The sequence below is a fragment of the Oncorhynchus masou genome, chromosome 16 (genome assembly GCF_036934945.1).
Source record: "Oncorhynchus masou masou isolate Uvic2021 chromosome 16, UVic_Omas_1.1, whole genome shotgun sequence".
Taxonomy (NCBI): Eukaryota; Metazoa; Chordata; class Actinopteri; order Salmoniformes; family Salmonidae; genus Oncorhynchus; species Oncorhynchus masou.
Genome location: NC_088227.1, coordinates 12,405,884 through 12,422,795, shown reverse-complemented (window position 1 = coordinate 12,422,795; position 16,912 = coordinate 12,405,884). Strand labels below are relative to the sequence as shown.

Sequence of the window (16,912 nt, the reverse complement as noted above, 5' to 3'; positions counted from 1 at the left end):
TTGATTTATATTTAGGGTAATGTTTTACAGCTTTGTCATTCTATCTCATATATTAAAATCCTCTTATTTGATTATTTGATATATTTTACACGTGATAATGCTACAGAGAGCCAGGGATAATTAGACACCTGTGATAATCTGAAGTACCCAGAACAAGCCACTAGAAACGTTTCCAGTAATATACCCTCCCTTTGCAACCCCATGTCTATTATAGTGGCCCCAGACACTATCAACAACCATGTCAAAACCTGTCGGGAGGAGCAGAAGAGCCTGCACTTCTTTGCTCCCGAGTATGGAGGTAGGTAACCTTTTTGACCTTTTGAGAAACCATGTAATGGAGTTGTTTTTTGGTCTGTAGAAATGTTGATTGACATGGGTATTTTTCTTCTCACAGCTGTTGCGGATGTCACCACTGCCGTAGATATTTATTCATTTGGAATGTGCGTCTTAGAGGTGAGTGAGGAGTGTTTGAGGGTGACTAAATTATCATGTTCTGTAATGGAAGTGGATGACTGTAGTCTTGCTCCATGGCAACTTGACGAAGTTTAGAGTCCAACACTGTTTTTTCTGGTCCTGTTTCTGATCTTCTATTCCCCACACCTCCTCAGATGGTTGTCCTGGAGATACAGAGTAATGGCGAGTCGTCGTACGTGTCCCAAGAAGCTATCAACAGTACCATTCAGTCCTTGGAGGACCCGCTGCAGAGGGTGAATCAGGGTCCTGGCCTAGCAGTACACATCCAACTGTTTTGTTTGTCTTGGTGATTCCTTAGACTCTACATACACACTGCAACCAAGAGATGAGTTGCATGGAAATACTGAATTTTCCGGGGTTGTCCTGAACGGGATAAGCCAATCCCAGTCCAGCCTGAACATAACTATAGCCTCTAACTATAGCCTCTAACTCAACTCTGGACCTCGAAACCAGTTCCACTGCATGTTTTCATTGTTCCCCTCTAATCATTTAGGGACATCAGGTGTGTGCAATTAATTCAGGTAGAACAGAGAACCAGCAAGCTCTGGACCTCGTGGGGTAAGAGTTGAGTTTTATTTTTATTTAACCTTTATTTAACTAGTTAAGTCCGTTAAGAACAAATTCTTATTTACAATGACGGCCTACCCCCGCCAAACCCTAACCCAGATGACGCTGGGTTAATTGTGCGCCGCCCTATGTGACTCCCAATCACGTCCGGTTGTGATACAGCCTGGAATCAAACCAGGGTCTGTAGTAATGCCCCTAGCACTGAGATGCAGTGCCTTAGACCGCTGCACCACTCGGGAGTAACTTTGTATCTTAAAGGGATAGTTCATTCAAATCCAACTCCCTCAAATGTTACTTGAAAATTTGAACTCTGAAAACATTTTGACCAACTTGGACTTAGGAGAGAACTATCCCTTTAAGATAACTATAGTCCATAGTTTATGGCTCAACTACCGTTCAGAACAAAACATCAATTCATTTGTTTTGTGTTAACTGCTTCTCTTAACACATGTATGTATTTTTGCTTGTGGCATCAAATCTAATGTTATTTGTCACATACGCTGAATATAACAGGTGTAGGACTTATAATTCTACACCTGCTTACTTACAAGCCCTTAACCAACAATGCTTTAAGAAAAAAAGTGTTAAGTAAAAAATAGATAATCAAAAATAAAAAGTAACAAATCATTAAACGGCAGCAGTAAAATAACAAGTGAGGGGGCGGCCTGTCAGGAAGTCCAGGACCCAATTGCAGAGGGAGTTGTTTAGTCCTTAGCTTAGTGATGAGCTTTGAGGGCACTATGGTGTTTAATGCTGAGCTGTAGTCAGTGAATAGCATTCTCACATAGGTGTTCCGTTTGTCCAGGTGGGAAAGGGCTGTGTGGAGTGCAATAGAGATTGCATCATCTGTTGCAAATTGGAGTGGGTCGTTGGTTTCTGGGATAATGGTGTTGTGAGCCATGACCAGCCTTTCAAAGCACTTCGTGGCTACAGACATGAGTGCTACGGGTCGGTAGTCATTTGGGCAACTTACCTTTGTGTTTTTGGGCACAGGGACTATGATGGTCTGCTTGAAACATGTTTGTATTACACACTCAGTCACGGACAGGTTGAAAATGTCAGTGAAGACACTTGCCAGTTGGTCAGGGCATGTTCGGAGTACGCGTCCTATGTAATCCGTCTGACCCAGCAGCCTTGTGAATTTTGACCTGTTGATTTCAAGGTCTTTCTCACATCGGTTGTGGAGTACGTGATCACGCAGTCGTCCGGAACAGCTGGTTCTCTTATGCATGTTTCTGTGTTACTTACCTCGAAACAAGCATAGAAGTAATAAGTCTGGTTGGTTTGTGTCACTAGGCAGCTCGTGACTGTGCTTCCGTTTGTAGTCTGTAATAGTTTGCAAGCACTTCTTCATCCCATGAGCGTCGGAGCTGGTGTAGTACGATTCAGTCTTAGTCCTGTATTGATGCTTTGCCTGTTTGATGGTTAGCAGGGCATAGCAGGATTTCTTATAAGCTCCTGGGTTAGAGTCCCGCTCCTTGACAGTGGCAGCTCTACCCTTTAGCTCAGTGCGTTGTTGCTTGTAATCCATGGCTTCTGGTTGGGGTATGTACGTATGGTTACTGTGGGGACGACGTCATCGATGAAGCCAGTGACTGATGTGGTGTACTCAGTGCCATCAGATGAACCCCGGAACATATTCCTGTCTGTGCTAGCAAAACAGTCCTGTAGCTTAGCATGAGTTCATCCAGGAGTAAACAGTCTCTTTAAAGAAATTTTCTGGTTATTTTGTCTACTTTTTAGCCATTAGTTATGAAAGTAGTGCTCACAAGCCAAAAGTGGGGCCCAAAAATAGTGTACTACATCACGTGTACCATGTCAATACTCTCTCTCTTGCGCTCTGTGTGTACGTCTTGCTAGCTGTCACTCAAATAACGAGGCTGAAGTTCGTTGGCTAGAAGTCAAATTGCTAGGGGCTAGCCCACGTGGGGGAAAATGGCACAGCACATCTTCCAGAAAATCGTTCAAACTAGGGATTTTGTGGATAATTGAGGTAAGACCGTAATTCTGCTGATAGATTATGAATGTATGAACTACACATTGTTACATCCAGCCCAAAGTGGGAGGTTTAAAAAATACTTAGTAGTTGCCAAAGTTCCGGAGCATGTCTTTAATAGATTTCTAGGAGTGAACAGTATTTTTAATACGTGTTGTCCAGGAGTGAACAGTCTCTTTTAATACCGGTGATGTTTGCCTGTGGCAGGAGTTCATCCAGAAGTGTTTAGAGCAGGACCCCAGGAGGCGCCCCACGGCCAAAGAACTGCTGTTCCACCAGGCCCTGTTCGAGGTGCCCTTACTGAAGTTGCTGTCAGCCACCAGCGTGAGTAACAAGACCCACACGAATTGACACTGACACAAAAAAACAAGTGTGTGTGTGCTCTCATTGGGCTATCCCTGGGAAGGTCTCAATTATATACTCCTTGTGAGAGAGATTAAAGTAGACGGCACGCGTCAAAGTAATTGATTTATTACCCTACGTCATGATGACGTGTGCATGTCCAAATATGGGCCTCCGGCCCCGTCCAGCCTGTTCCTGTGGTCACGTGTTAGAGGGTGTGTGTTATTTTATATCTATATGGCATCCTTTGAAGTAGTCTAGGGGCCTGGTTGAACTGGGGGGGTTGAGTGTTTGAACTTTTGGAACGTGTATGTCCCCCACCCCCAGTTTTATTGCCCTTATGTTTGTTATCTGATGAAGCAGGAATGTCCTGGGGTATTGGCTGTGGCATATGCATTCTAAATATCCAGAACAAGGCCTGTGATTTTTTTAAATAAAGGCCAGAATATTAAACATAGAAAATATGTCTCCTAGGCCAATTCTCGGGGTACTCTGCAGCTCATGTCATGAATCCAATGACAAAAGCCTGGAGGATGTTTTGCGTGAGGCTCCAGAATGTTTTAAAGGATTTTTGTGTACGAGTGAGGGGCATATTTCTTACCTATTCCGACCTGAGGAATCTACGGTTAAGATATTCACAGACAGCTTGTCCAAACCCTTTTATAGGGCAGAACCCAAGAGTTTTTCTCCAGCGCTAAGGATGAGAGAATGGCTTAAAATAAGACTCGCGCTGTGTCAAATTGAACAGGCGCTGAGTGCTTCAAGTCTACCTGGATATGCGTTGGAAGAACAGGTCTGCGGACGAAATGATCTGATGGCCCTAAGAGTCGCTTCAATGGCATATACCCCGGACTCCCGAGTGACAATTTTAGCATGTGAACAATATGATAGTGCAAATGCGGCGAAAACGGTCAGTTCATATGTATCTTCCAAAGCATGCAAGGATGTAAACTTCTTTATACCAATGTTTAGTTTTAAATGGCGCGATTACCATATTTTCCGAACACTGATGAATAAGCTGGACAGTCTTTTCGAAAATCGTGAACAATTACGGCGATGGCCGAGGTTATCGTTGAAACATACCCAGGACCCACAAGGCCGAAGGCGGGATCTTTCCCTGGAGTGAAAACGTCCGGAGCTTCGATGGAGCGGGCAAAAGACTTTGCGATGGGGAATTGGAAACGGATAAAGGTCAGGGCTAACCGGACCCTTTATCTGTAAGAAATAGTAAAAAAAATGCTGAATTATAACGTGTGTTAAAATGAATGTATTAAATATTCAGAATTAAATCATTGTTTTTGAAAAGGGCTCTCACCATTTAACGAAAGCGGAAGCGGTCTTTTATCTCACGCTAGGGTCTGTCGCAGACAACTGTAATATCTGAAAAAACATGTATTATTTCATAGTCTTTTCCTACAATGGTATGTTATGAACATTACGGGTTATTAAAGTTTGTAATAATGTACAACTGCAGGCCTCCAAGGTTTTTTACATAAAACACTCGTGATGCATGTTTAAATATTATTCAAATATGTTAATTAATTCAAACGTTACTTAAAGGTTGTACGAACTATTTTGGAATTCAATAAAAGGAATTTAAAAACTGTATCTCACCCCTTAACGATGGTAAAATGTATTTCACATCATCACCAAGCTCTGTCGCGAAGGAAAAAGACATGTAAAATCCGGGGGCGTGCATGAGTGTGCGTGTGACGGAGCAGCAGGAGTTTGTGTGTGTGTGCGTTACAGAAACAAAAGTGTGTGTGTTCAACAGGGGGGCCCAAGCATGGAGCCGTTTGAAACCAAGGTTTGCACTATCAGGCATATGGCATGTCCAGATATCTGCCGACGCCCGGGGTTAAACACTGATATCTAATCAACGCCCGGTACCCCACAAACCCTGTTGTAGACAGAATGGCTCTTTGAATTCACCGCCATGGTTCTCTAAACCAAACATACAGGGGGGTTGCATACAGGATATCTCTCAAAACTCAAAACTCATTCCGTACTTTTTAGGTACAGAACGTGGAGCATCTATTTTTAACACTGTTAGCACATCTTTAGCGCAAACCCACAGGCCCGAATATTTAGCTGCCCGGACAGATTAAAAAATATATTCTGAATAAGAGAATCGCTCCTAATGGATATTTCTGGAGGTGAGTAAGTGAAAAATATATTTTAAGATTTGTTTGAATATTATCGGGATATTATTGTAATATTAAACCCGAGTTATTTGTGTATTTCAGGCCAAATGCCAATATATGTTAAAAAAAGTGTATATATAGCGTATAACGGTTAATATTGTCTAACGTTTGTTAGGATCCCAAACATTTACGCAGCTTTTACGCGGTTTGAGGGGGATTCTCAGTCTCAAAAACCCGGCAGTCAATCACCATCATTTTTTCGCTGTAAGTGCTTATAATTAAACACATACACAACCATATTTATATATAAAAAAACATAGTGTGTACTATTTTAAAAGCTATTTTATGTATTTACAGCCGACATACAGCCAAGAGTGATAAAGGATTCGTTATGGACATCTGACACATCGGGTGACTTGGACGCAATTCTTTCAAACTCCCCGGGAACCTCCACCCCCTCACGACATATTCCAGACCCCAACAGGCAACGAGCAACTGTGGCCCAAGTACATTGCTCAGATTCAACGCCACCCGACAAATACTGTTGGGCAGGGATCTTGCGGCTTCACGAGCGGCGCTCCAGGGACACCATTATACATTTTGTTATTAGTTATACGTCTTTTTATTAGTTATACCTCTTTTGATAGAATATGTTAAAACAAGGACAAATAATGTTTTTTCAGACTGCCAGGAGACAGGCCATGCAGAATCGGGAACGATAGATGAATAAAGTCACACACCCCCGGTTTCGGCGATTCGTCAGAACAGCCAGCGCCAAAAAAGCCGAGGTATTTTAACGATGTATTGTTAATATATAGTATTATACCTGAAATGTATTTGACATTTTATGTATCTAACATATTTTTATATTTAATAACCTATTTTGTATGTATTATTTTCTTTCAGACTCCTACCCGGCGAAAAACGGCCCAGAAGGACACATACATCTAGAGCTGGGGGATTCCAGCTCACCGAACATTCCCGATGAAACAACCAAAGCGGAGGATAGCCCTGTTTTTAATGACATTTCAGATGTTGACGACCAGTTATTCTGTGATGCGGCCAACCTTATCGACCCCGTCAATTCTACGGCATCAAGATCAGTACCTGCAATAGCACAAGAAAGTTTTTTCACATTATTTTCCAGGGCTTTGAAATCGAGGAATGTTTTGCAATACAAACGACTGGGTGTTTTAATTGAGAGACAGTACAGAGACGATGTGTTATTCTGGCATAGAACAATTCCACGCATGTTAAACAGCAAACTGATTAAAAAATGCAAATACAGACGCTAAAATCATACATGTAACACCTATCATTCCAGAAATACCCCAAAACGCACATCCTTAATTATTCAAATGGCAGAACTACAGGAACAAGGTGAGACAGTTGAAAGCCTCTTAGCACAGATACCGCCAGAACTCCTAGAAATGATTAAATGTTTGAACGAGTCAGGGACGTCCGATGAAAGCATATTAACCCAGATTCCAGCCGAACTCCTAGAAATTATTAATCGTATGAATGAGTCGGGGACGCCCGATGAAAACCTGTTATCACGGATTCCCGAAGCCCTCATAACCTTAATTAATAGGTTGAACGAGAGTCAGACATTTTCGGCCCCTGCCAGCCCAACAGCGATAGACCAACCAGTAACGCCCAGGTCCGTAGAGTCTGAAACGCCACAAGATGTTTTTGGGGAATTGGAAAATTGTCTAATAAATCTGGAGGGAGATGGTATTGATAACACAGTATCTCTTATTTTACCCAATGGCGAAGCAGATCTTGAACAATTTACCGCGCTGCTAGACCGCCTTGTTCAGTCAAATTTAGTCATCATAGCAGATCGGACCCTCGAGCTTGTAGTGCAGATAATACGTCAACCCCGTGGGGGTGGTGGGCAGAGAAGGAAGCTAATGCAGTCATAGCCTAATGCAGTCAGAAATCATAAGCAATAAAAGGGCATACCTCATAAACGTTCACAATCCCGATAATAAGCTATGTTTTGCAATAGGCCTAGCGCATTTACTTAACCCTGGATGTACTGATCTGACGGCATTGCAAAAGGCTAGAGAGATCCAAATGGTGGTGGGTCTCGGTATACAGGAGGCGGTGGCATTCTCGGACATAGTCAAATTTGAAAACTTTCTGAATATCAAGATTGTGGTTTTGTACCACAGTAGAGCTAATGCAGCTCTCTTGAAGTTCCAAAACACCCCCCAACCGCACCCTCAGATTCTGTACTTTTATGTGCAAAACGAACACTACTACGCCGTTACCAACATCACAGCGTTCTTAGGCGCCCCCTATGTGTGTCCATCCTGCCATACCGGCTACACCCGAAATGGGGGCACTCGTGCCGTTATAACTGTTCAGTATGTCAGGATGTAGATTGCCCAATGCAACCCTTAAATTTGACACCCTGTGAGGATTGCCACCGCACATGTCGTTCGACCTACTGTTATGAAAAACACAAAATTGAAACATGGCACCCCAAGGCATGTAAATCTGTAAGCATTTGTGCCATTAACAAGAAATGCCCAAAATGTCATTGCAATTACAACCTTAAAATAGATAGCCCTAAACCGCATGTGTGTGGAATCATACATTGTCCAATCTGTAAAGGGCCTTTGAAAAGCAGAGACGCTGAAGTGGTTCAAGAACTGCCACACGAGTGTTATATTCAGCCCTTGGCTGAAGATGAACATTCAGAGAAATATGTGTTCTATGATTTTGAGACTAATCAGCAATCGGGCGATCATTTGCCTATTTTTGTATCTACCATGACATTCAAGGGGGAAAAGTGGTCTACAGAAGGATCCAATTGTGCACTACTCTTTCTAAAACATTTTAGAAAGCCACAGTACAGAAACTTCACGTTTATAGCCCACAATGCAAGAGCCTACGATTCTTACCTGCTTCTGAATCCATTGATACAGCAAGGCGTGGCACCCAGGGTCATAGCTCAAGGTAGTAAAATCTTGTGTTTTGTAGACCCAGCCTTCAACCAGAGATACATTGACAGCTTAAGCTTTTTACCCATGCGATTGGCTCAAATGCCAGAGGCCTTGGGTTTTGAAAACTCTGTGAAAGGCTGGTTCCCCCACTTCTTCAAATCTGAGGAGAATCTACATTATGTCGGATCATATCCCAGCCCAGAAATGTATGGGTGTGATCAAATGTCTCCCAAAGAGCATGAGCGATTCATGATGTGGTATGAGACAGTAAGACATGGCACCTTTGATTTCCATAAAAAGATGGAATCATACTGTGACAATGATGTGGTTATACTTCGTGAAGGATGCCTCAGATTCAGAGAAGAGGTAATCAAAGATGCAGGCATTGACCCCTGGAGTTGTACAACTATTGCATCGGCATGCTTGAAAACCTATCGTACACACTATCTGCCTACAGCCTCTGACAACTACCGACGCCAATTCAAGTCATACTCTAGTGGGTCCATTCAATGGTTGGAGTATATGGCCCAGGATAAAGACATTTTTATTCAACATGCTTTGAATCGGGGGGAGAAGGCATTTGGCTCTTACCATGTAGATGGCTACACCCAGACTGACGGGGTTGAGACCGTGTATGAGTACAATGGTTGTTTCTTCCATGGTTGCAAATCTTGCTTTGTGCCCCAGACCATGTGTGTCCTAACCCAAAAGAGTTTTGGAGAAATGTACCAAGAGTTTCAAGACAAATAGTATTCTTTACAGGCTACTTACGGTCTAAATGTGGTGGTTTTGTGGGAGCACGAATGGACCGCCCTCAAAAAGTCTGATCCTCATGTTCAAGCCTTCCTTTCCAGCTATGACACCCCAGAACCCCTGGACCCCCGACAGGCCTTGTATGGCGGCCGTACCAATGCTTTGACATTGCGGTATGTAGCGCAACCCAACGAAACAAGAGGCTATGTAGATTTTACATCCCTTTATCCTCATGTAATGAGTTCCTCATGCTATCCTATAGGGCATCCGGAAATTATTCATTGTGATTTTGACTTACCTCAAAACTATTTTGGTCTGATCAAAGCAACAGTCTACCCTCCTAGGGGTTTGTTTATACCAGTGTTGCCTTACAGGGGCCCTCAAGGAAAACTTTTCTTTCCCCTTTGTTGCACCTGCAGTGAAAAGAAACAACAAACCCCATGTGATCACTCCGATCAAGAAAGGGCCCTGACCGGGGTGTGGGTCACAGTTGAATTCTCTAAGGCTTTAGAGATGGGGTATCGTGTGGCCAAAATCTTTGCAGTATGGAACTTTTCCAAGAAATCAGACACTCTTTTTAAAGAGTACATCAAGACCTTCTTGAGATGTAAGCAAATGGCTTCAGGCTATCCTGCATCGGTCACAGATCAAGAGAGCAAAGACAGGTACATTCAAGACTATCATGACAGAGAAAGCATCCTTCTTGACCCTGACAGAATAGAGGTCAACAAAACCAAACAAAATGTGTCGAAATTGTACTTAAATTCGCTTTGGGGCAAATAAGCGCAGAGGTGTAATATGCTAACAACGTCGATTATTAAAGACCCTGAAGAATTTTGGGAATTTGTTTTTTCGGAACAATACGAAATTTCACATTTTTCATTCTTGAGTCAAGACATTGCCTTGGTGCAATGGCGACGTAACAAGAAGTGGGTTCTACCCCCGGGTAATGTAAATGTGTTTCTTGCAGCATTTACCACGGCCTATGGCCGTCTTGAACTGTACAAGCTCATGGAGCAGCTTCAGAGGCGGGTTCTTTACCACGACACAGACTCTGTGGTCTATGTAAGCAAACCGGGGGATTGGAGCCCCCACTCAGCAACTATCTGGGTGGCTTAACGAGTGAACTCGCAGAGGGTGACCATATCACAGAATGGTCCTCCTGTGGTCCCAAAAGCTATGCATTTAGGACTAAAAAGAATCACGTGGTGTTGAAAACCAAAGGCGTGACTCAAAACAACGAAAATGCCCAGCGTGTAAACTTGGAATCAATCACACGCTTGGTCGAGGGGTTCCTAAATGACAGGAATAGTGACTTGGAGATTTTGAGCTCCTACAAACAGATTGTGAGGGATAAAAAGGGCTTCCATCTGAGGAATGCCCCACTCACTAAAAGATTCCGGGTAGTCTACAACAAGAGAATGCTTTTGCCTGACGGGACCACATTGCCCTTTGGCTACTGACATATGCTACATGGCGCTACATGGCGCATCACACGCTTGGATAAGGGGTTTCTAAATGACATGAATAGTGACTTGGAGATTTTGGGCTCCTACAAAAAAAGATTGTTAGGGATAAAAAAGGGCTTCCATCTGAGGAAGGCCCCACTTACTAAAAGATTTAGGGGTGTCTATGACAAGAGACTGCTTTTGCCTGTCTGGACCACATTGTCCCTTTGGCTACTGACTTATGCTACAAGCTACAGGGTGTCTTAAAGCTTAAGATATAATGACTGCTGTAGAAGGTTTTGACACCCGGTTGCAACTACCATTTTCGGCCTTAATCGCAGGGCCTTCGAATAGTGGTAAAACTTGTTTTGTAAAAAGTATTTTAGAGAATTCTGAACATGTGCTATCTCAAAAGCCTGATAATGTTGTGTGGTGTTATTCTTGTTATCAACCTCTGTATGATGAATTGCTGAAGACAATAAAAATCAAGTTTGTTGAAGGAATACCTGATTCCCTGTCTGATGATGAACTTTTACCTCCTCATAAAAACAATCTGCTGGTTTTGGACGATATGCTATTTGCAGGTAGCGAACATCCCGAAATTGCCCGAGCGTTTACCCAATATACTCATCATAGAAACATGTCCGTGCTTTACTTGGTGCAGAATGTGTTTCACCAAGGTAAAAATAGTCGCACCATCAGTTTGAACGCCAATTACATGGTTTTGTTCAAAAATCCTAGAGACAAACTACAAATTAACACTCTAGCTCAGCAGATGTACCCGGGAAGGAAATCCTACTTCATGGAAAGCTACGAGGACGCTACCAAAGCGCCATTTTCTTATTTAACTTCATGCGACGAGCAATCCCGTATCCGGGATCCTATTTATAGCCTCAAGCTCATTAGCATAACGCAACGTTAACTATTCATGAAAATCGCAAATGAAATGAAATAAATATATTTGCTCTCAAGCTTAGACTTTTGTTAACAACACTGTCATCTCAGATTTTCAAAATATGCTATTGAACTATAACTAAACAAGCATTTGTGTATGAGTATTGATAGCTAGCATAGCTATAAGCCTAGAATTCAGCCGGCAACATTTTCACAAAAACAAGAAAAGCATTCAAATAAAATAATTTACCTTTGAAGAACTTCAGATGTTTTCAATGAGGAGACTCTCAGTTAGATAGCAAATGTTCAGTTTTTCAAAAAATATTATTTGTGTAGGACAAATCGCTCCGTTTTGTTCATCACGTTTGGCTACGAAAAAAAACTGTATCCAGTTATAGCCTCAAGTTCATTAGCATAATGCAACGTTAACTATTCATAAAAATCGCAAATTAAATAAAATAAATATGCTAGCTCTCAAGCTTAGCCTTTTCTTAACAACACTGTCATCTCAGATTTTCAAAATATGCTTTTCAACCATAGAAAAACAAGCATTTGTGTAAGAGTATTGATAGCTAGCGTAGCATTTAGCGGGCAACATTTTCAGAAATACCAGAAAAGCATTCGAATAAAATCATTTACCTTTGAAAACAGATGTTTTCAATGAGGAGACTCTCAGTTAGATAGCAAATGTTCAGTTTTTCCTGAAAGATTCTTTGTGTAGGAGAAATCGCTCCGTTTTGTACATCACGTTTGGCTACCAAAAAAAAACGGAAATTCAGTCATCAAAACGCCAAACTTTTTTCCAAATTAACTCCATAATATCGACTGAAACATGGCAAACGTTGTTTAGAATCAATCCTCAAGGTGTTTTTCACATATCTCAAATCTATTGATATATCGTTCGTGGAAGTCTGCTTTCTCCTCTGAATCACAGGGAAAAATACTTGCAGCTGAAGTTTACGCACCAATTTCGACGCAGGACACCGGGCGGACACCTGGTAAATGTGGACTCTTATGGTCAATCTTCCAATGATATGCCTACAAATACGTCACAATGCTGCAGACACCTTGGGGTAACGGCAGAAATTGTAGGCTCGTTCAGGGCGCATTCACAGCCATATAAGGAGACATTGGAAAACAGAGCTTCAAAAATGTTGCTCATTTCCTGTTTGAAGTTTCATCTTGGTTTCGCCTGTAGCATCAGTTCTGTGGCACTCACAGATAATATCTTTGCACTTTTGGAAACGTCAGTGTTTTCTTTCCAAAGCTGTCAATTACATGCATAGTCGAGCATCTTTTCGTGACAAAATATCTTGTTTAAAACGGGAACGTTTTTTAATCCAAAAATGAAATACTGTCCCTAGAGTTCCAAGAGGTTAATCGTGGATTTAAAAGCAAATACTCCAGAACACCTAAGGCTACGAACAGGTCTGTTCCCGTGGGAGTGGCCGGCTGCGTACATTCCTAAAAAGTAACCGCTATGTCTCTGCGTTTAAAAAGAAACCTGCCCCTCTTGAGAAGCCTAGTTGGGGCTACATCTAATGAACGGAAGGCCATCTTGGGTCACTGTTCTTCAGATCTCATATTATCCCTATGTGAGATTGCTTTGAATCTTCTCAAAGGAAGCATTCCACTCACCCTGACACAATTGAAAAAATTAAAGAGACTGCGATCAAACTCTTTGCCAATAAATGGGTCAGTCTTCATAAGAAACGACATAGCATACAACAGTCTGGCGGTTTTATTCTACCTTTACTAAGTATAGCCGTGCCCGTCATCACCAGCCTTATTGCTGCCAGACGTGGGGGTTGAACACATAGGGTGATGGCCAATAAAATGTATCTGGTGCCACAACAAGAGTTGGATAGACTTAAAAAACAAGTGCAGGGTCCTGAAAATATCAGACAAACAGTGGAAAATGATTTGGATACGGCCATGAAGGATATTTTGAATCAAAAAGGATTGAACCCCTATGTTAAGGTCCAAAAATACACAAACCTCTTGCAAAAGTATTTGTCCTTGGTGAAACAAGGGGAGAGAGAGACAGGCCATTTAACTATTTCCCTACAGGACCCTTTAAAAGATGACGAGCCTAGCGAGAGCAAAGCCCCTGTAATGCCTGTACCTGTGAGCTTACCGTCTGAAGATCAAATGCCTGTTGAAGATAAAGTTATGCATGACTTGTTAACCCATGTTCCGGCACGTAACAGGAAAAACGTTAGCTACATTATGAACAAGATAAAATACTCAAATGGGGCAGCTACTTGGAACGACAAAGGAGAGTTTATCCTTCAGGGCTCTGTTGTCAAGGGTTCCCATATGCTTGACTTGCTTAAAAGTACCACATCTGCCCACAAGGTTGCTGATGACAGAAGACCTCCAGGGTCGCTTCAGTTTCTTAAGGCCCTAGCCATCCTCAACATTCCCCTCTCGGGTGTACCCAACTATAAGCTTCATCAACAGATTCATTCTTTAAAACACAAACCTTCAACGAGATACAGCACCCCTAAAGATGCCCCAAAACCCCCGCATCCTTATGAAATGAATGACGATAACCCATTTACACCCCTGAACGCCTCAGCACCTTTCCCTAATCCCGATCTCTCTGGGTGGTTAGACTTTTGAATGACTTTTGAATGACTATGATTAAATTCAATAAATTTTATTTGAAAAAATAAGCAATTTAACATTTGTGGCATTCTTGAAACATTTGGCGTGAGCATAGGCCTTGATTACACATTCTTAAAGGATACACATTTGAACACTTTTGATATTTTCTAACAAAACAAGCTACAGCGTTATCATTACTTCTTAAATCATCCTTATAAAGAGACATAACATCTTCAAAAGAAACTCCCCGGGCTCTTTGGCTTATTTAGAATACACAGTGTTGACCGCATGTAGTGGAAAGGTCATCTTGCACCTGTTTGATGTTGTAGTATATCTTTGAGCAGTTTTTGGTCAGAAATTCTTTAATAGATTTGGGGAAATGTGAAAAACCGGGGGGGAAAGCCATAGGAATCAAAAAAAGTTGAGATTTTTCTTCCTCCTTCCTCTTCTAATGTCACAGCTAGCCAATGTTCACCCGGCATGTGTTTAGGATGGGTATTGACAATAAACATGGCCGGCCGCCCCATCCATTTCTCCATAGGTAATTCATCACAAGCCAACACTCCACAAAATTGTTTTCCAATCAGTCGGCTCATGAGCCCTTTTCCAACTCTTGGGTATTCATGTCTTTGCTCAACGATCCTTAATAATAATCTACTAAAACCTGTCTTCGGCTATTCACCTCCAAGACTGAATCAGAGCATGCATAAACAATCATGCTAACGGTACAGGCTAAAGGTGTACGGAAACGCATTTCCAGCCTGAGGTTACCTTGGGACACCACCGAAAGATTTCCTGAGGTGTCATCATCAGGGGATAAATTGAAAGCATACATTGTGTAACCCTCTGCAAAATCATTTCTGTCAATAGGTAAAGAGAGATCTGTTAGATGCCTCCCGGTAGCCAGGAATAGATTGTAAAATTCTCGCACAGATATGTTGTTATTAAATTGCGGTTGGAAAGCGTTAGCAGGGACCTGACGTCCGTCCTGACACAGAGCTACATACTCTGCATTGAAGTGTTGAAAATTAAATGGGTTTTTATTTAAGCTGCCCGTATTGAAGGCGTGATCAACCAAACCTATAACCACATATCTCGGTAAAGGGCCTAGAAATAGGTTTTCTTGACTGCAGATTCTGCTGCCCACAGGTATGCTAAAGGTTTTCATGATTATTCTTTGGAGAGGGTAAAGGGCATTTCCTTTCATCAAAGCCTGTGAGTGACCCAGACGAACTGCCGGAGATACAGGCACTTTTTTAATAAAAAGCGTGGCCCCCAACACTTTTAAACTAAAGTCCCCTCCTGGGCAGACATTAGGCAAAACTCATCCTTGGCCCTGGTTAATTTTAGTCTTAAATCAACAGCATTTAAGAGTAAACGTTCTTGAAAGAAAATGTCAGAGTATATAGGGCCTAGCAGATGAAACTCTCGAGATTCTGCACAGTAGCGAGCGCGTGCCTCCAGTCCTTTGTTTGCACCGGTGGATGGGTCTGTCGATTCCATAGAGCCTCCTGCAGTATCCTTGCTAAACAGCCCTGCGCTGAATTGGGTCTTGAGAGTGTCTTCAGAGTAGTTGAGTAAACACTCCATGATGGCCCGGTAATGGGTATGTGGCACTGCTTTGACTGATTAGACGTTCCCCCAAAGTCACATCCACTTGGGAGAAGATGGTGGCCACTGGGTAATTAATGAGACTCACTTTGGCATCGTTTGCAATATCAGTACCATCTCTTTTGCTCACTTTTAGCCGCAAATGCACCAAGGTGTTGTTGAGGTCCAGATAGTTGTCACCGTGGCCTGGTTATGAAAAACTCTATGGGACCGTTGTCTGTAATGGCAGAGAGGGGGGCTATCTCCACATAACTGGACCTCTCTACTGAATGTTGTGTCAAGGGGGCCGTGAAAAGATCGAGCTCTGTCTTTATAGCTTCAGAGGACATGCAGTGTAAAAGAGCCATGGTGCTTGTTCTTTTTAGAAAATACTTCAGAGTATTCTTTTTACCGTTTTTGTTCCAGACCTCCTCACTTTACCCCGTCTTTGACTAACTGAGTTTCTTTTAACCGTTAACCTCCGTTTTTTAGGCGCAAGCTTGCGTCTTATACCCGGAGGTCTCTTTTTTGGTCTTCGAGACAACATCATCAACCCTGAGCCTTCTTGACGCTCGACATCTGGTGACGCCCTTCTGGTCATAGCATTGGCTACAACCTCACTTACTATATTTTTTGCTGCTGATTTTAAATGCGGTTTGGCTATGCTGAGGCCCCTCTTCATAAACGGTCAAACCATCCTAAAGAGGTTACGAAATATACCTCCTATCCCCGAACCATACATGGTGGGGGAACCATAATATCCGGGTAACCCATTACCCACTTGATCAACATAGTATGAGACATACCGGTTAGGGTCGAGATGTCTGTGTTCCATAACCCTTTGTAATTTAGATGTATTATGTATATAAAATATATAATACTAATATTATATATGTAGAGAGGTTTTGGTGGGTCTAAAGTGGATTTTTACAATCGTTTTACCATAAGTAAATTCGATGTTTTTGTTCTGATCCGTTTTAAGCTCAACAAGAATGTTTTCAATATATTTCTTGCTTACATGTACGTAGTGTGGCTTGTCGTAGGTGACAGTGACTATGTCCCCATCCTTTCCGTTTATATGTACCGTTCTCAGGAGTGGCACACAGCTGTCTCCGACCCTTTGATAGGATATGATGTCGG

The 16,912-nt window shown here is 42.2% G+C and overlaps 1 pseudogene; it reads left to right on the top strand.

Annotated features, from left to right (window-relative positions):
- LOC135557260 (nuclear receptor-binding protein-like) overlaps positions 1-16,912 on the top strand; it is a 45,463-nt pseudogene that overhangs the window by 11,420 nt on the left and 17,131 nt on the right.